Genomic DNA, 14,905 nt, shown 5'->3' with positions numbered 1-14,905 from the left:
ACCAGCCAAAGGGCCTTAGGCAAGGTCACCCTTGCTGGGATTTGGCAAGTATGTAAAGATAAACTTCTTGTTACTCAAGGCCGGGTTCGATTCCCCAACTCGTCATAATGCACGACTAAAGTGGGGATGTGTGGGAGGTGGGTCCTTGCGCTAGCACCCCATGGTTTACACGTAGTTGCTATCGGCAGCAAGCGGTTCCATGGTAAAAAAAAAAAAAAAAAACTTATTCTTACTCTATTTATAGTACAAAAGCATATTCCAAAGAGTAAAATTTTGATAAAGTATGTATTAATAAATTTTTGATGGAGTATGTAAATATTAATATCATTACTATAGTCTAAAAACTAAAAACTTTTAAAACAATTAATTATGATCCTGCAAAACTTTTATGGTATTAGAGCATAAGCCAAAGTTTGGCCAGGGCATGAGTAAGAGTGTTAGCATATTTAAATGAGTTGAACTTTTAGAGCAATTGGTTGTGGTTCACAAAGTTTTTCGTAGTATCAGAGTTGGGGTCATGAGCTCATTTTTTTCCAAACCTTACCCTCTTATGTAAATGTTTCCACGCTTTAATTCTAAGCCAAAATCTAAGCTACACGTGATAGGAAGTATTAGAGTATCTTCGATGTAAAACCACAGATCAGTCCAAAGATTAAGATTTTACAATTGTTGGCTGGGGTCAATAAAATTTTTCAATTTTCTAGATTATTAAGAATCAACACACAAATTGGAAACTTCGATCTACATTTTTTTAAGTCTGATGTTTCTAATAATTGCTCTTTAGTTCTTTACTAAAACCCTGGAAAAGTTAATCTTTCCATTGATTTTAGAATTCCATTTCAAAATAAACTATATAGAAAAGAAACCATTTCATTTTATTTGAAGGTCCTTTTACTATGCTATATTAAAGGGCACACTGACAATAATGAATGTTTTGGTTCATCTTGGAGGTATAAAAATGGAGATAAAATCCCGATTGTTTCCTATATTTGGAAAACGTAATATACGAGTGCAAACTGAAGAATTTATTGTGGAAATTTATTAGCTCAATTGTCGATGTAAGGGGAAAAAATGAATGAACTCTACCATATAAGTGCATTCAAGAGTTGAATACACAGAGAAAAAGGGGGAAGGGGGAGAGAGAGGAACGAGCGCGTCCCTTGCATGAGAAGAAGAGAAATAGTGAAAATTTTAAATTAAAAGTAAAAAAATAGAAAACACGGTAAGGATTTTGATCCTTCTTTGTAAAAAATTTTAATCGTCATAGAAAGAAAGATGGGTGATTTACAGAGCTCTTGAAACGCTTGGAGTTTCCTCGGTAGTTCTTACCATTTCGTGTACGTCCAGTGGTTCTGAGACTCCGGTATCGGGAGGCCAATGGATGGAGGAGGTGGCGATTTGGTGATAGCTGAAGATGATGTTCCAGTACTCGATATTGATAGATGGGGGATCGTCCGATTTTTAGATTTACAAAGGATACTGATATCTTGTTTGTTTGAGTTTCGTTGTTTTGTGATTGTGGATGTGGGATAACTGGTGGTCGTGAATGGTGCACGGTGACCCGCAAAGCCGGTGCTACTTCAGTGGTGAGCAGAGGTGGCTAACAGCAGAGGTCCGGCGATGAGCGTATGTGTTTGATTGTGAAGTTTGCGTGTTCATTGTCTGATGTTTGGCCCCTTTTGCTATTGAAGTTTGGGACCAGTGCAGGGAATCTTAATCAATGGGCAATTTCCAGGGAAAATTGATGCAGTCTGTAATGACAACTTGGTTATTAGCGTCGACAACTATTTGAAAGCGTCATTCATGATTTCTTGATGATAAATTTGTCGCTTACGTGGAAATCTGTCTCCTTTTGTTTGTTTCCTTTCTCAATTTTTCGGTCGTTGTTCTATTTTCTTAGCCCATAACGTGGAATGCCTCCCCAATTCACCAATGTATGAGTCCACGAGACAGAGACACCAGACAACAATGCAGAGTCGCGCAACGTGGACTTGTCCTTTCCTGTCAAGCCCTAACAATCGGACGTTCTTTTTCTTGATGTGTATGATTAGATTTAGGTTTTTTCAAGTTTCATCACCGTTGGAAGATATGCTCAAGATATGCGATCCGAGATACACAATCCATTTGGATTTTGATTGTGCACTAAATCAATTAGAGATTTAGATTGAGATTGTGATTGATTCATAGAATACATTCTTTCAATTATTATGTACATCTTGTACTATATCTACAAAATCTTGTACATTAGGGATTATTGAAGAGAAATACAAAATTTTCCCTAAAGCCTACCCTCTTCGGTCTCTATTTCTTCTTGTCTTCCTTATTTTTCTTGCTTTCTTTCATGGTATGTATCAAAGCGAGTCAAGCTCTTGATTTAGCTTTTGCCCATGTCAACCTATTGCCTGCCAAAGAGCTCTAAACCCGCAAAACAAAGTTAATCCTCTAGTGTAGGAATTAGTTTTTCGAAAAGGAAAAAGAAGCAAGCGAAAAAAGAATTTTTTTCAATACCACCACCTTGACCCAAAATCTGCCATCAGCCTTTGACGAGCATCTCTCAGAAGGAGTTACACCACAAATCTTAGAAACTCAAGATCTAATCCTATATGTTGTGATTCTTGAGACTCAAGAGCAACTCATCAAACCCAGCATGTGCATTGGTAGCCCTTCCAAGCTTAGTCAAATCTAGGGGCAGCCCATTTCGAGCTAGCCCATTGTAGGCCATCCTTATCAATGGCTATCTTTTTAGATGCAACCCAATCCATGGTATTTTGGGCCAAGCCCAATTGCATCATCACTAGGAAATCAGGGCTACCAAAGCTTCACCCAACCTAATGGCAGCCCACCAATCATAAATGGGACAAGCATGACAATTGGGTCGGATCCAGTAAATGTGAGGCAACGAATTGAGTATGAGAACAAATACCTACCCATGATTTTTTAATGTAGGGCAAGGAATCGGGTCAAATAATCCCGGTATGGGAACAAATCCCTACTTGGGATTTTTGCTCGAGTTTTTATTGTATCTAGTCATGGCCATTATCAGTTGTCCGGAACTCGGCGACCCCTTATTTGTATCGACTGTTGCCAAACTAGAATTGTGAATTATCAACCAACAATTGTTCGGGCCAAAGAACTATATCAAGTGGTCACAAGAATTTTGACGAGCCCTTGTGACGAAGACAAAGACGGCTTCCTCGACAGAGCCATCGCAATTCCCTCCAATAAGCATTTGGCCTGACACTAGAGAAAATACAATCAACTCATTTGTATGTGGATTGTCAATTACATATCTCCAAAAGTTGCAGCTAGACTTCCACCGATGAAGGATGTGAGATGCAAGAGGGAAAATATCAAAGAGATGTATGGTAAATTAGACTGAGTGAAAATATTTTTTTCTCATGCAGGAACTTAGTGAGCTCAAGTAAGGGAATATGACGGACACATCTTTCTTCAACAAGCTCTCATCATGATCTTGAAGTGGCTGAGGAAAAGCTCAAAGGGCTAGAGACGGCCCTTAAATGGTACAGATCTATGAAAGAAAGGAAAAAGCCACTCAATTCCTCTTGATATTGAATGAATCTCACCTAACTTTTCAATCGCAAATTCTAGCCATGGACCCAACATCACCAATCGGCCAAATCTTTCAATTGGTTGTTTAGGAGGAGAGCCAGCAACTCGCGTTGTCGAAATAAGCAAGAGAAAGCGAGAACATCTCCCTCTCGTGGCTTGCAATGAACAACGAGAGTCGGGCATCAAAACCCTAAGCCAAGAAAGAGAATGACAAGGGGGGTTCGGCAGTAACTTGCGTTCCCTTAAAAGGGAGAGGGAGAACAATCCAAATTGCATGTGCGGATCAGACGGCTCGCTAAGGGTCGAATATTAAGTTGGATTGGATAGTGGACATGAGTTTGTGATTAAAGCATTCGACGACCAAATTTTTGTCACTAATTCAAAGGGGAAAGGTGAATTATTTTACAAATATTACAAGCGTCCGCATAATACAATTGATAATTGTTGGAAATTGCATGAAAAGCCCAAAGAAAAAGGGAAGAAGAAGGAATTTTCTGCAACTTACCAAGTCATTGGCCTCATTACTCAAAATACTAATCAACCCATTACATATGGGCAATATAAATAACTGATGCAACCATTACAAAAGTTGGACACTTTCAATAAAGGAGAGAGTTTCCCAAGTACCTTTCACTACCTGGTAAATTATATTTTAAGAAAGGCATAGATAATTGACTCAGGAACTAGTGATCATATAATCTGCAATAAATGATTTTTTTTCAAGTATGCATAAGAACTTTAACCTTCTTGTTTCTGTGTAATTACCAAATGAAAGTGTCACTCATGAACATTCAATCTTAGCCCTCATATCATCCTTCAAAATGTCCTTTATGTCTCAAAATTTTAGTTTAATCTCATTTTTGTCTCCAGAGTTTGCAAAGAAAATTCGTATCAAGTCTTCTTCGATTCTAACACTTGGTTTTTTTAAACCCTTTCGACTGGCAAACTGATGGGCTTAGGTAATCTTTTCAAATGACTATTTTTTTGGTCTAGTTTCTAATTAATTTTAATTTGTCCTGCATTTCCTTGAAAAAATATCATTATGTAACATGACTGCTAATGATAAAAATTTTGTTATGCATTTGAGGATGGGTCATAGAGCTTCATTTCCTTACTCTCATTATCGCAAATGCCTTCTAGCAAAACAGTCATATACCCCCTTTCCATCTAGCAAAACTCGTGCTAGTGATATTCTTCCATTAATTCATATGGATGTCCAAGGATCTCATCATACATCACATTATGATGGATCTCATTACGATGGATCTCATTACTTCCTTACAATTGTGGACAATTAGTCTTGTGCCACGTGAGTTTTTCTGATGCAATAAAAAAGTCAAGTTTTCTCCCATTTAAAAATGTTCATTACTTTACCAAAAAATTAGTTTGGAAAATCTATTTAGCAAATCTGCAATGATAATGAGAGAGAATTCTTCAATTATGATTGCACTTCTCTTTATTTGTCTCATGGCATTCTACATGAAAGTTCTTACATTTACACCCCATAATAGAATAGGCTGGTAGAGCGCAAACACCACCATCTTTTAAAAGTTACATGCGTACTAAAATTCTAAGCATCTATCTCAGAAAATTATTGGAGAAACTATGTTGCTATGACGGCTTATCTGATCAATTGTATGCCCCCCTCGAATACTCAATGGACAAACTTCTTTTGAACTACTTTTCGGGAAGAAACAAGAACTGGATCTTCTAAAAGTCTTCGGCTGCTTATGTATGTCACTACAGTAAGCCTTCGGGACAAGATGGGTCCCTATGCTAGGCGTTGTATATTCATGGGATATCCCAGTTTACAAAAAGGATATCGTGTTCATTCCATAAACTTTTGTCAAAATATAGGTACTGCAATAGGTGTATATCAAAAGGGAACCATTTAGTTATGATGAAGCATCTATTGAATCCACAACTTTATGGTTGATACCAGAATTGAATCTACATCCCAAGACTTGCAAATGTCAAACAAGCCAAGAAATGCAAAACTTTATGGGTCATTAAGGATGCTAGAACTGGAACCACGTCCCAAGACTTGCACAAGCCAAACAAGAAATCCAAAACTCACCAAGGATGCTAGAAATGAAACCAGGTTCGGAGATTTGCATAGCCAAACAAGCCAAGATTTGCAATACTTTATCGATCATCAAGGATACTAGAATTGAAATAATGTCCCCGAGATTTGCAGAGGCCAAATAAGAAAAGCAAAACTTTATGGGTCACCAAGGATGCTAGAGATGCTTTTCTTTGTTTCTCTTTTTTTCTTTTGGAAAAAACCATCCCAAAAACTAAGGGATAAGTACACTAATGGTGCCAAAAGTTGTGTACGGCGCTCACTTTGGTGCCAAAAGTTTCTGTCGGATCACTTAAGTGCCAAATCGGAGGAAAACGCTCACTTTGGTGCCATCGGCGAAAGATTCCGGCCTCCGACGAAAGATTCCGGCCAAAATGATTTTTTTTAAAAAAAAAATTGATAAGCCTTTAAATGACGTCGTTTTCGGTCCTCCTTAAGAAAAACGACATCGTTTTGCCGTCCTACGTGGATGGCTTCATGGAAACGACGCCGTTTAGCTCACATGGGGAAGAAATTAGGGTTTCGGCGAGGTTGAAGCCGTGGCCGTCGTCGGGGTTGAAGCTGCGGCCGCCGAGTGGCCATCATCGAGGTCGGGGTCGAGGTCGGGTCGAAGCTACGACCGTCGAGTGGCCATCGTCGGGGTCGGGGTCGGGGTTTGAGCCGCGGCCATCGAGTGGCCATCGTCGCGGTCGGGGTCGAGGTCGAGGTCGGAGCTACGGCCGCCGAGTGGCCATCGTCGGGGGTCGGGTCGAGGTCGAGGTCGGAGCTACGGCCGCCGAGTGGCCATCGTCGGGGTCGGGGTCGAGGTCGAGGTCGGAGCCGCTACCGTTGAGTGGCCATCGTCGCGGTTGGGGTCGAGGTCGGGGTCGAAGCCGTGGCCGCCGAGCGCGAGGACCGTCGAGGACGGCGACGGCCGGAGATTAGGGTTTTGAATTGGGGGAGACACCAAACGGCGTCGTTTTGGTGTTTGGATGCTGACTCAGCTCTCCGACGAGCCACGTCGGCGTCAAAAATTAATAAAAAAAGGCCACGTCGGATTTCCGGCCAATTTCGTCGGAGTTGGCACCAAAGTGAGCGATTTTCAAATTTTTTGGCACTTAAGTGATCCGACGGAAACTTTTGGCACCAAAGTGAGCGCCGTACACAATTTATGGCACCATTAGTGTACTTATCCCCAAAAACTAATCTTGAAAGCCTCACATGGTTGCTAATGTGGATGGCGGAGCACAAACGGTGCTTGGCAATAGCGGAGAACAACGTATTTTGCATGTGACACCATTGGCTCTATCTCTCTCTCTTATTCCCACCCTTCCTACTTGAGCGCTTAGTGTCTAAAGCTCTATTTGTCCATGCAAAGGAACGCTGCTTGCCCATCTACGGTTGCTCCACAAAACTCGATTTAGAGCTTTCATGTTGCTCGATTCAAAGGAATCTCGATCTATTCGAAGCACGTTTGTTGGCTAAAGATAACTTCGGGCTTTGGGGTTTTATACGCTGCTTGATTCTCTCTCGCAAGAAAGCTCGATTTGTTTGATTTGTCCAAATACGTTACATGATTCTCTCTGTGTTTAAAGCTCCATTTGTTCACGTAAAGGAATATCGTTTGCCCATCTATGGTTGCTCCACAGAATTTGATTCATAGCTCTATAATTAGCATGCTACTTGAGTCACTCCCTTAGGGAAGCTCAATTTGTTTGAAACTCATTTGCTGACTGAAGACGATTTGGGGTTTTAAGATTTCATACAGGGTGATTCTCTTTCACAAAGAAGCTCGATTTATTCAATTTTCCCAATACGTTGCTTGATTCTCTTTGTGTTTGAAACTCCTTTGTCTATGCAAAGAAACACCATTTGCTATCTACAGTTTCTTTATATAACTCAATTTGAGGCCTTAGGGTTAGCATGCTGCTTGATTCACTCTCATAAGAAAGCTCAATTTGTTCAAAGCTTGCTTGCTAGCTGAAGACAGTTTGGGGCTTGAGGAGTTCATATGTTCTATCTTCATCTTCTTCACCTCTCACAGTATTTCCCTACTCATCCTCATGTTCAGCAATGACATGTAAATCTAGAACTCTCTCAGGACTTCTATATCAAACTTGGCCAGCTTGTTTAAGTATCTATACTTATTGCAAAAATTGAGCTGGTGGATCCTTGAGCCATTCTCAACCAGTCTTTTGCCTTTATTAAATAGGTCCCTAATCAGATCGATCTCATTCCATAATGATTGAGTCTATTTTGCTCAAGGTGGATTCCATTTTCTTGAGTTGGGGACCAAATGCTCTGATGGTTTGCCCTACTTTCTTAATAATCGAGAAGAACTTATTAAATGCTATTCTTGTAGTAGCTCTTGCAAAATCAGTTGGCATTTCTTGTTCTTTTTGTCTTCACAGACCAAACAAGCCAAACAATCCAAAACTTTATGGGTCAATACTAGAACTGAATCCATGTCCCAAGACTTGTAAATGCCAAACAAGCCAAGAAATGCAAAAAAATTTGATGGGTCATCAAGGATGCTAAAACTAGAAACATGTCCCAAGACTTGCACAGGCCAAACAAGAAATCAAAAACTCACCAAAGATGTTAAAACTGAAACCATGTGAGACTTGCATGGACCAAAGAAGCCAAGATTTGTGATACTTCATTAGTCATCAAGGATACTAGAATTGAAACCACGTCCTCGAGACTTATAGAGGCCAAATAAGAAAGGCAAAACTTTATGGGTTACCAAAGATGCTAAAGCAAAAATTGCAGATGATGCTTTTCTCTTCTTCTTCTTCTTCTTCTTCTTCTTCTTCTTCTTCTTCTTCGAAGTTTTAAGGTTAGCATGATGCTTGATCCACTCTCTTAAGGAAGCTTGATTTATTCGAAACACGTTTGCTAGCTGAAGACAACTTGGGCTTTAGGGATTCATAGGTTGCTTGATTTTCTCTCACAAGGTAGCTCGGTTTGTTCGGTTTGTCCAAATACATTACTTGATTCTCTCTGTGCTTGAAGCTCCATTTGTCTATGCAAAGGAATGCCATTTGTCCATCTACGATTGCTCCATAGAACTCAATTTAGACTCTACAGTTTTTATACAGCTTGATTGACTCCCTCAACTCGATTTTTTTTAAGCTCATTTATTGACTAAAGACAATTTGGGATTTTAGGGTTACATACATTGCTTGATTCTCTCTCACAAGGAAGCTCGATTTGTTCGATTTGTCATAATATGTTGCTTGATTCTCTATGTGTCTAAAGCTCTATTTGTCCATGCAAAGGAATGCCGTTTGCCCATCTACAGTTGCTCCACAAAACTTGATTTAGAACTTTAAGGTTAGCATGCTGTTTGATTTACTCTCTCAAGAAAGCTCGATTTATTCAAGCTTGTTTGTTGGCTGAAGACGACTTGGGGTTTAGGAGTCCCTACATTTTGTCCTCATCTCCTTCACCTCCCACAATATTTCCCATTCATCCTCACGTTCAGCAGTGGCCCGTAAATTTGGAACTCTCTCAAGACTTCTATATCGAACTTGGTTAACTTGTTCAAGTGCCTATACTTCTTGCAAAAGTTGAGCCGATGGATTGCACTTCTCGAACAATCTTTTGCCTTTAATAAATAGGTCCTTGATCCAATCGGTCTCATTTGGACTACAGCCTAGCCATTCATTGCAATCGTCCCTTTCCATGATGATTGGGTCTATTTTACTCAAGGTGGATTCCATAATCTTGAGTTGGGGACCAAATGTTTTGATGGTTTTCCCTACCTTCTTAACGACCGAGAAGAGCTCACTGAATGTTGTGCTTATAGTTGCTCCTTCAAAATCAATCAACATTTCTTGTTCTTTTTGTATTCATAGACTAAACAAGCCAAGAAATGCAAAACTTTATGGGAGATCAAGGATGCTAGAACTAAAACCACATTCCAAGACTTGCATAGGCTAAACAAGAAATCCAAATCTCACAAAGGATGCTAGAATTGAAACCACGTCTCGAGACTTGCATAAGCCAAACGAGCCAAGATTTGTAATACTTCATGGGTCACCAAGGATACTAGCATTGAAACCATGTTCCTAAGACTTGCAAATGCCAAACAAAAAAGGCAAAACTTTATGGGTCAGCAGAGATGCTAGAGTTGAAACCACAACCTAAGAATTGCAAAGTATGTTTTTCTCTGTTTTTTTTTTTTTTTTTTCTTTCGCAAAAAACCATCACAAAAACTAACCTTAAAGTCCTACGTGGCTGCTGATGTGGACGATGGAGAACAACGTGTTTTGCATGAGACATCGTTGGCTCTATCTCACTCTCACTTGCTCGCGCCTTCCTACTTGAGCACTTGGTGTCTGAAGTGCCATTTGTCCGCACAAAGAAACACCATTTGCCCATCTACAGTTGCTTCATAGAATTAGATTCAGAGCTTTAGGGCTAGCTTGCTGAGCAATTCACTCTCTCAAGGAAGCTCAATTAATTCGAAACACGTTTACTGGTTGAAGACGATTTAGGGTTTTAGGTTTCATACATGCTTAATTTTCTCTTATAGGGAAGCTCGGTTCATTCTATTTATTTGAATATGTTGTTTGATTTTTTTGTATCTCAAGCTCCATTTGTCTACGCAAAGGAATGTCGTTTACCCATCTATCATTGCTCTAGAGAACTTGATTTGGAGCTCTAGGGTTAGCATGTTGCTTGATTCACTCTCTCAAGAAAGCTCAATTTGTTTGAAACTCGTTTGCTAGCTGAAGACAATTTAGGTCCCTTGTAATTGTTCGATGAAATGAATGAAATTCATGACCATTTTCATGTAACTTTTAGAAAATGGGCATTCTGATTAAATATTTGTCGTCGTTCCTTTTTAATTGATTAATTTCTTTTGAGGAAATTTTGATAAGAGGATGTTATATGATATTGGGATCATATACACTTCTTATCATTATTTCATCTCAAAAAAATATAAAATTGACTAGGGTTTGTACTTTAATGGTTTCTTTTGATTGGTACTAATCCGAATCATTTTCTTTTACAGGAGGTTTTGAAAAAAAAATGACTGAAGAAAGATTTGTTATACGAACTCGCCGCCAAATAAAGATAGAAAACGAAGATACCCGAGCCCGTGGCAAATGGCACAAATGATGACATGCATAAAGTCAAAAACTTGACGTCTGATTCCCACCATGAATATTCCTACCGCGCCTCTGAAGTGTCGGTAGTAGAGCGATGCGGAAGAGATTCCCATCAATCCCGGTTATCGGTCAAGAGCCTTCATCTAAAGAGATTTCGACTTCGCACTTCGATGAAGAGAATTCAAGGCGCCTAGCAAAGATCGAAGAGCGCCTTTATGTGCTGCAAGGCTATCAGTTGCAAGGGTTTGGTAAACTGTCGCCATTTGCCAAAGTTATGGTCCATGAATTCTATAAGGAGCTAGAGTTCACAAGAAAATACGACAGCATCAGCTGTCCTAAGACACATTTGAAGTACTACCTAGGCAAGATGGCCCGTTATTCAGATAATCCCCACTCTTGATCAATTCATTTGAGGACAGCCTGGTTGGTCCTGCGTTAACCTGGTTCATAGAGTTGGACATGGAGAAAATCCGTACTTAGGAAGATCTCATTGATGAATTCCTTCAGCAATACAAATTCAATATTGAAATTGCTTCGACTCGAGAGGAATTAGTCCGGGTCGAGAAAAGGAGAACTAAATCATTTAAGGCCTACGCCCAAAGATGGAGGGTCACTACGTCTCAAGTAAAACCGCCATTGTCTGAGAAAGAGACCATGAAATTGCTGCTTCAAGCTATGCCCCGTGATCTTTTTGAGAAGATGTACAACCATACTTGTATGAACTTTGCTACATTTGTAGAGTTGGGAGAACGCATCGAGGGGATCATGTGAGAAGGAAGGTTGTCTAAGAACACAAATCGTCGATATACCCCGAAGAGCGATAAATAATTGACTGTGGAGATCGCCTACGTACAAAATTCCTCTTCTCAGAAGCCTTATAATCCTCAAATTCATAAACCTGCCATGGAAGTAGGGGGTTCTTCTAGAAATTTTGAGCACAAAGGAAAAGCCCCTCAAAGGCAATTTACACCACTGCCTAGGCCCATGTCCTAACTACTTCCAATGCTAATCGAAAATCATCTTGTCGCAAAAGAGATCCCGATGAATAATCCGCCAAAGTTTGCTGGATTCTACCTTAATAAGACATGTGAATATCATATGGGTGAAAAAGGTCATAATGTAGATAATTGTTTTGTGCTCCGTTATAAGATCCAGAATTTGCTAGATAAAAAACTGCTCACCTAAAAAACTGCTCACCTTCAAGGATTCAGCACCGAATGTCCAACAAAATCCCCTTCCAAAGCATTTTGAAGATGTCAACATGATTTATGGGGATGTTGACGAGGATATACTCCTAATGAATATCCAAGAGATAGAACAGAACATGCCATTCAATGATCACCAGTTGAAAGGTCACATCATTCATGATGAAGAAGACTTTATTTCAATTTTGCCAAAGGATAAAGAGTTCTACTCATATAACGCAGAAGAGGATGAATTAAAAACTTCCCATGTTGTTCGTTCCTCTCATTGACTAAACATGCAGAATGCTGAAGTAGAATAGGTATGAATCAAATTCAAATATGCTCAGCAGAAGTTGACCAAGTACTATGTACATGTTTACTCATCCATGTACAGTGAGAGCGAAACAAGAAATAGAAGCACACATACAAATCCTGTTCATACGTGAAAAGTCATTACTCTTTTCTTCTACCCACCAATATGCCCACAATTGATTGGCTAAAAAAATTATCACAATGATCAAATGCAGCATCATTGGATATGTGTCTAATCTGAAAATTCAAAGAACAAATCCCCAAACGTATAGCTACTAAATTTGAAATGAAAAGAAACAAAACAAAAGTAAATTTTATACAACATATAAAATGAATTGATTAAGGGCGTTTGTTTGCGTTTACGTTTTAAAAAAATTGTTCCAGAAACATAAATAGAAAAGTGTTTCATTCTGGGAACAATTTTTTAACAAAAAAGCATTTGGTAAACTTGTTCCAGAATAAAAATAAACAAACACGTTTGGTAAATTTGTATAATTTTTTATTTCTTTTTTTTTCTATTTTTTTCTTATTTTTCCTTTTTATTTTTTTCTTTTGCTCGGTCACTGGCCTCGGCCATGGCCGGCGACCGGCCGATGAGGGCCGGCGGCCCGCCCGCCACCGCGAGGCTCGCCGGGCCACCGCCAGGCGACGCCGACTCGCCCAGCCCGGCGCGAGGTCGGCCTCGCCTTGGCTGGGCGAGCTCGAGCTCACCCGGATCCGGCGAGGCCAAGCTCGCCTGGCGGCGACGAGGCTCGGCCTCGCCGTCCGGGCAAGGCCGCCGGCCCTCGTTGGCCGGTCGTGCCATGGCGAGGCCGGCGACCGGTGAAAGAAAAAAGAAGAAGAAAATAAGAAGAAAAAGAAGAAAAATAGAAAAGTGTTCCTCAAATGTGTTTCGAAATAAGAAACACAAATCTTGTTTCTTATTTCTTTTTTTGTTCCTGGGAACAAAGAACAAAAAGGAACAAAAACGCACCCAAATGCGTTGTTCCTTTTTGTTCCCTGAACAAAAAAACAGAAAAGTGTTCAAGAACAAAAAAAAAGAAACACAAACAAACAGAGCCTAAGTGGTGGAAAGCCCTATGTCGAATCGAATCGAATCAAAACATACACCGATCTAGTTCAGGAATTTTATCGTACAGGTGCTAGACACTTCGGCCAAAGGATCTAGATGTGGAAATAAGAGAGAAGCCATATTCAAACTTATCACAGAGGCTCGAATGTCATTGGATTTCATGCAGGAGTAATCGAGCATTCGATCTCTACCCTCAAATAAAACGAGCATGCGAATTAAACACCTCACCTGACTTCACCAGTCGCCGGGAACCACGACCTATAGAAGAGAGCGTTCCTTCTGACATCGTAGAACAAACTCATGCTCTACTAACAGGCGTGGCGATTCCAATGGTTTTCAGTCTCGCTTCAGGAAGATGCCAGGTTCGGTCGGTTCAATGGCTGAATCGACAAGAGGAGGATCCTCCATCGTCCTTCGGCGTGAAAAAAGCACATCTTCGAAGGGAACAAAGAAAACGAGAGATGAGAAGGAAAACCCTCGGAAATGACTTGATCGAGAGAAAAATCGTTGGCAAACCTTCTCCGGACTCAGCGCAGATCTAAGCCTCGCACCTCCAACTCCTCAACCGGCAGTTGCTCAAACTAGCCGGATCGAGCAATTCCGATCCTCAGAGACAGAGTCGAGAGAAAAACCTCGACGGTAGATGATGAACAGGAAGATGATTAGAAGCTGCTGTCGTCACCACCATTGATCGATCTTTGGATCTCTATCCTCGGAGCTCGGAGCACGGAGCACGGAGTCAGCACCGAGGCGAGCAGGTGGTTGATAACGAATGGAAGAGGTCGATATGCGTTGCTTGATTCTCTCTCACACAAGGAAGCTCAATTTGTTCGATTTATCCAAATACATTGCTCAATTCTCTCAGTGTCTAAAGATCCATTTGTCCATGCAAAGAAACGCCGTTTACGTGTCTCCGGTTGCTCTACAGAACTTGATTCGGAGGTTTAAGGTTAGCATGCTACTCGATTCACTCTCTCAAGGAAGCTCGATTTGTTCGAAACTCGTTTACTAGCTGAAGACAATTTAGGGCTTTAGGATTACATACGTTGAGAAGCTCGATTTGTTCGATTTGTCCCAATACATTGTTTGATTCTTTGTGTTTGAAGCTCTATTTGTCCACACAAAGGAACACCATTTGCCCATTTACAGTTGCTCCACAGAATTCGATTCAAAGCTTTAGGGTTAACATGGTGCTCTATTCACTCTTTCAAGAAAGCTCGATTTGTTCAAAACTCATTTGTTGGCTAAAGACAATTTTGGGCTTTAGGTTTCATATGTTTTATCCTCATCTCCTTCACCTCCCACATTATTTCCCTGTTCATCCTCACGTTCAGCGGTGGCATGTAAATCTATATTTTTTTGTCTTTAGTTCTTTTATAAAACCTTGGAAAAAGTGACTTTCCATGGACTTTAGAATTCCATCCATATAAAAAAGAGACCATTTCATTGTAATTGAAAATCCTTTTTATTTGCCATGTTAAAGGGCACAATGACACTAGTGAATGTTATGGTTCATATGGAGATAAAACCCGATTCGTTCCCATGTTTGGAAAACATAACATACGAGTCCAGATTGAAGACATTA

This window comes from Eucalyptus grandis, chromosome 8, assembly GCF_016545825.1.
Source record: "Eucalyptus grandis isolate ANBG69807.140 chromosome 8, ASM1654582v1, whole genome shotgun sequence".
NCBI classification, from domain to species: Eukaryota; Viridiplantae; Streptophyta; class Magnoliopsida; order Myrtales; family Myrtaceae; genus Eucalyptus; species Eucalyptus grandis.
This window is presented reverse-complemented; position numbering follows the sequence as displayed.